This window comes from Trichechus manatus, unplaced genomic scaffold (genome assembly GCF_000243295.1).
Source record: "Trichechus manatus latirostris isolate Lorelei unplaced genomic scaffold, TriManLat1.0 scaffold00112, whole genome shotgun sequence".
NCBI lineage: Eukaryota > Metazoa > Chordata > Mammalia > Sirenia > Trichechidae > Trichechus > Trichechus manatus.
In genome coordinates this window covers 4694362-4699847 of record NW_004444048.1, presented here as the reverse complement: position 1 = coordinate 4699847, position 5486 = coordinate 4694362, and the positions used below count along the sequence as shown (strand labels likewise).

At 38.6% G+C, this 5486-nt stretch overlaps 1 protein-coding gene across 1 annotated transcript in view; it reads left to right on the top strand.

Moving 5' to 3' along the window:
- Positions 1 to 5486, top strand: part of ITPR2 (inositol 1,4,5-trisphosphate receptor type 2) — a 596492-nt gene that overhangs the window by 236752 nt on the left and 354254 nt on the right. The window lies entirely within an intron of this gene.

Below are 5486 nucleotides of genomic sequence, written 5' to 3'. Positions count from 1 at the left end.
GTACTTTGTCTCTTGTGGACTTGTTCTAATTTTCTTCAGTTTCAACTTGAACTTGCGTATAAGCAATTGAGGGTCTGTTCCACTGTCAGCCCCTTGCCTTGTTCTGACTGATGACATTGAGCCTTTCCATTGTCTCTTTCCACAGATGTAGTCAATTTGATTCCTGTGTATTCCATCTGGTGAGGTCCATGTGTATAGTCACCATTTATGTTGGTGAAAAAAGGTATATGAAATGAGGAAGTCATTGATCTTGCATAATTCTATCATGTGATCTCCGGCATCATTTCTATCACCAAGGCCATATTTTCCAGCTACTGATCCTTTTTCTTTGTTTCTAACTTTCGCAATTCCAATCACCAGTAATTATCAATGCATCCTGATTGCATATTGAATCAATTTCAGACTTAAGAAGTTGGTAAAAAACTTCAGTTTCTTCATCTTTGACCTTAGTGGTTTGTGCATAAATTTGAATAATTGTCATATTAACTAGTTTTCCTTGTAGACGTATGGATATTATCCTATCACTGACTAGTAGGTATAAAGGAGATTAATTGTTGTTTTATACCTACTAGTTTAAAGAATAAATTTCCATTACCATAGTTGTTGTAAATTCTTAGCTTTTTTTTTTTTTAAATTTGGAGAGTAGTTTATGATGCCTTAATTATAGCATTTATTCTAGATTTGGAGAATGGGACCTGGAGTTTTCAAGGATTTATTAAGATTCTGGATACAGTTTACTAAGTCTTTCACATAATTTAATGTAGACCGAGCTCCTAGAAGTGGGTTAGTAGGCCTGAAAGGGTCTGTACATTTTCATTTAAAGTAATTAGATTTATAATCATAGCAGGTTTCACGGTTCCTCCAGGAATTCAGAAGGCTGGATCCTGAGAAATAGTGGCAGGCCTCCTGACACTGTGTTCATGACCCTGAAAAATCACTTAAAGATATCCTGCTCTCAAACTGAGAAACAGCAATTACCTGGTCCGTGGACCTAATGAGCCCCCAGCTGCACGTCATCCTCCTCATGGGGCAACCTCTAAAATCTGTGACCTCATTTTAGCCCACAGTTATAGAAAAGCAGCATTTTTCTAAACAACCTCTAATAGTTGAGTAAAAAATGATGAGCTGGAGACAGTATGGCACGGCAGTCTATGGCTGTCTCATTTCGCTGCCTCTTTTGAACTCTTTATACATTTCTTGTTAAACCTCTGCTTGCTCTCTGGTTTTTGTGTCCCTGTGTCTGGGTCCCTTTCACTATGCCTGTGTTCCTGTGTTCTGCTTTTGAATATGTTCTGAGAACACATCTTCAAGAATGTCTCTGGAGCCATACTCCCTGTGCTTTCTACCAGCTGTTCTTCCTCTCTTAGTCTTCCTCTCATTTTTCCATTACTTTGTATATCTCTTTTTCAAAGGTTTCTCTCTCTCTTGACCTCTCTCCCTTTTCTTTTATTCTTCCCTTTCCTTCTTGTCTTCTACCATCTGTTTATTTTTCATAATTAGACATATTAGAAAATGAAAGTTTTCATTGGTTATGTTTATAAAATACAGCTCTATGAGTACTAATCTTCAACTAAAAGTTAAATATTTGATTAGTTTGTATTTTATTAATTTTTTCTTTATTTTTTATATAGGTTAAAAAAACACATAAACTTTATTTTTTAAGCACCTGCAATCTGGCTTCTGCTCCCACTTTTGTGGAGCTACCAATCCAGTGGCCTTTTCTTCCTCCTCTTTTCCCACAATCTCTCTTCTGTTTTTAAAATCCTAATTAACTAGAATCAGTTTGACCAATATGTGCAGCAGTGCTCACCACATTTTAATAAAATAGTCTGTTTAGTGTTTGTTTTCTTTAGTCTGTAAACTCTTCAAAGGCAGGACTTACATCCTTGGTATCTTCTTTGTACCATTGGCACCTCTCTCAGTATCTGGTTTAACAAATGTTTATTGAGCTTAACTGAAGAGAGCTGACACAGAGCCCATAAGGAGCATAAAGTTATAGCAGAGGAGGGAGGGAGGTAGATGGGGCAGGAGCAAAGAGAGAGAGTTGGAAAACAGAGACATATTCAACTACAGTATAGTCTGGCAGGTGATTGGTCCCATAGGTGTAAATAATGTGTTGGGTGGGCAAAAAGGAGAAAAACTGACTTGGACTAGGGAACCAGGGAAAGCTTAATTTAAAAATGGATTTAAATTGTACCTCAGAGGATATTTCTAAAGTTATTTTGTAGTGAAGGAGAAAAGTGCTCAAGGAAAAGGGGGTACTGACCAAATGTAAGGAAGCACGAGAGAGACTACAAGCTTTCCAGTGCTGTTGGAACAGAGTTTGAGAGAGAGAAATAGAGAGAGCAACAGTGAGGAGGGATAGAGGAGGAAGGGAGGGAAGAATGAATGATGCAAGGGTTCCACAGATAGTGAAAGAGAAGGTTAGATGGTACCATGCCATACAAATTTTCCTAAAACTTGGGTGACCATGTCATTTATTGCCCACATGAGTCTCTTTTGAGAGTGTAGGAGGCACTATTAATAATTATGTTGGGACAAAATGTTAAGCAGGGACTAGCTCAGGCAAACTGGGATGGAAGGTAACCCTGTATAATACTGCTCCTCTGTTGTTTGCCTTCTCAGCTCAGAAATCTGTAGTATATATTAACTTTTCCTTCTCTGGTCTCCATTGTGTTCTAGATCATGTAATTTAACCCCTTAATAGTTTCCTAATCATCTTAACAAAGCTATATTTTGTTCTCCCAACTTGATAATTACCTTTTTGAGGGCAGTGGGTTTCATGTTTTGCATCCCCTGTGGTATCTCCCAAGGAGCCCTGGTGGCACAGTAGTTAAAGTGCTTGCCTGCTAACCAAAAAAAGAAGGTCGGCAGTTAGAACCCACCAGCCACTCCATGGGAGAAAGACATGGCAGTTTGCTTCTGTAAAGATTTACAGCCTTGGAAACCCTGCGGGTGCAGTTCTACTCTGTCCTAAAGGGTCGCTATGAGTCAGAATTGACTTGACGGCAGTGGGTTTGGTTTTTTTGGTGGTATCTCCTAGTAGGGAGTTTTATTTGGCATTTAGTTGCTGTTAATAAATCAATAAGACTAAGGACAACACAAACCTAAGAAAAAACAAGCACCAGTGAGGAAATCAGTGGTATGTAGGTGCTATTACTTAAGCTGCTCCCTTATAGCCTCAGTCCAGGCCTGACGGTGGCATAGCTGGAATCAACACTATATAGCTGAAAACTTGACCTCTCTGTGCATGGGGTGGGGGTGGGGGTGTCACAGCTCCAGCATTCTTCTCCCAGAGCCAGCAGAAATTACAGTGTTTAGTGAACTTATGTCATCCCAACCCATATATCTCTATCTGGAGTTTTCAGAGAGCAGTCGTCGGGAGTCAAGTTTTTTGTTTCCCAAACACTGCTTTGGATTTTTACTGACATTGGATAGTGGAAAAGCATGGCTTACCTTAGCCTTAAGGCTGCTGAGCATGCATTCCACTAAGTTTTTGCAAGTTTACCAGTAAAGTTTCTAACTAGTTCATTTTAAATAATGATAGTTAAGTTCTTCTTGGTGTCCTGAAAGAATTAACATTTTAAAATATTATGTGAATAAAAAAAAAAAAAGTACATTGTTTTTCATGTTTCTTGTAGTTTATCCTGAGTGTCAGGTTAGATTATCGGATCTCATATATGCTGTCAATATATAAGAAGGAGTTCGGAGAGAACAATGAAAATGCTGAAATGTCTGCCAGTGGCTCCCCGGATACATTACTGCCATCAGGTATCGCCTTTATTATTGTGACAACATTTACTCTTTGTATCTTGTTTTTCTGAGAACTTGAAAGTACCTTTCCTTTCTTAATTTAAAACACAGCAGTACAGGCAGTCCCCAGGTTATGAACATCTGACTTATGGACAGCTCGTACTTGCCCTTTAATGTTATGTAAATTTGCCCTCACTTTGAAACGATTGTAACAAATTCATCTTGTAAAAATTCATCACAATCACCTTCACTTGCTTCGCGTGCAGCTTTTAAATCATTGAAAAGGCTTCGAGACTTTTCTTGCACTAAAGTAAGGCTAAATAAGGATGTTATGCACCTACTCTGACTCACCGATAAATTCAACTTAAAAGACTTAAAGATACGGTTAGGAACGGATCTTGTTCGGAACCCAGGGACTGCTTGTACTTCAATGACAGAAAAATGTAAAAATAATCTCCACCCGTGACGTGAAAGAACACACAGACCATTAAATAACTTTCCTAGAATGACAGAGAAGTTATTGGTTGTTATTTAGTGCCAAAACCTTTGAATGCATTTTCTTTTATAATATTCACAACTCTCTGAGGTAGAGATACTTTCTATTGTGCCATTTTACAGATGAGAAAACCAAGGTCAGAGGGGTTAAGCTACTTGCTGAAGGTCATGAAAATAGTGTAGCAGGGATTCTCACTGAAGTATCTCTAACTTCAGAGTCTGAATCTTTTAATCAGACTGCGATTTTGGTGAAAATTCAAGGGGAATTTCTCTGCCTGGATCAAAGAGCAGTGTGAAATGCAGCTGTCAGAAGGAAAGGTGTTTTGTAGGAATCCATCACCCAACTCGAGAGAGAATAAAGACATGGCATTCCCCACAGGCCTGGAGGTGGATGTTGGTTTCAATATATTTTTTTTTTAATCTTTTTTACTTTGTATGATTGTAAACTGGAACTGTTTCAATTTTCACATTTAAAAACTGTCAGAATGAACTCATTCTATCTCTGGGTGTTGAAGTGTAACGAGAGAGTATAAAAATGTTTGTAAAAATTTTTTGACTATAGAAAGAACATCATGAAAACTAACAAATATTAAAAGACCATTTTCGGGATAGATTGGACCAGTCATGGCAGGCCGGAAGCTATGTCTTATTAAAAACTTAGCCAGTTAACAGAGTTTTCTTTTTTTTCCCCTGGAGGATAGGTTTGTATACAGATATGAACCCATCTCTGAACATCATGTCAGTGTCGTGAATCCTCCTCTTCTTTTTTCCTTAATCAGTTTGACAGGAAATGATTCAGTAATTGTAAATGTGTAGCTAATATGGATGCCTCATATCCATTGACCTCATCGCCCACTGTCCGAATCATTAGAACCTTCTCTAAGGCTGCATGCCTCCAGAGACAGAGTTAAGCTTGTCTGAGCGAGAAGTCACTTTTGGCACATTTGTGACAGTGTTGTTTTTATGCTTCCCAGAAGTGTAGAACCCCAAAGTGCTGTTTCCAGGAATGATATGGCAGACCCAGAAAATCTTGCTGGCAGTTGCATTGACAGTAGCATAAAAATTATTGGCTCCCAGAAGCCTGACTTCTGGAAACACGAGCTCTGAGTGTCAGTAAAGTACGAGAGAAAACGTCTAGGTACACCCCAGAAACCAGTCCGCTCTGATTTACCTGATGTTTGTACTGCTTGTTACTAGAAGACAGACACCTTTTTGGGAAGAGTTGTTTTTCTCTTCCT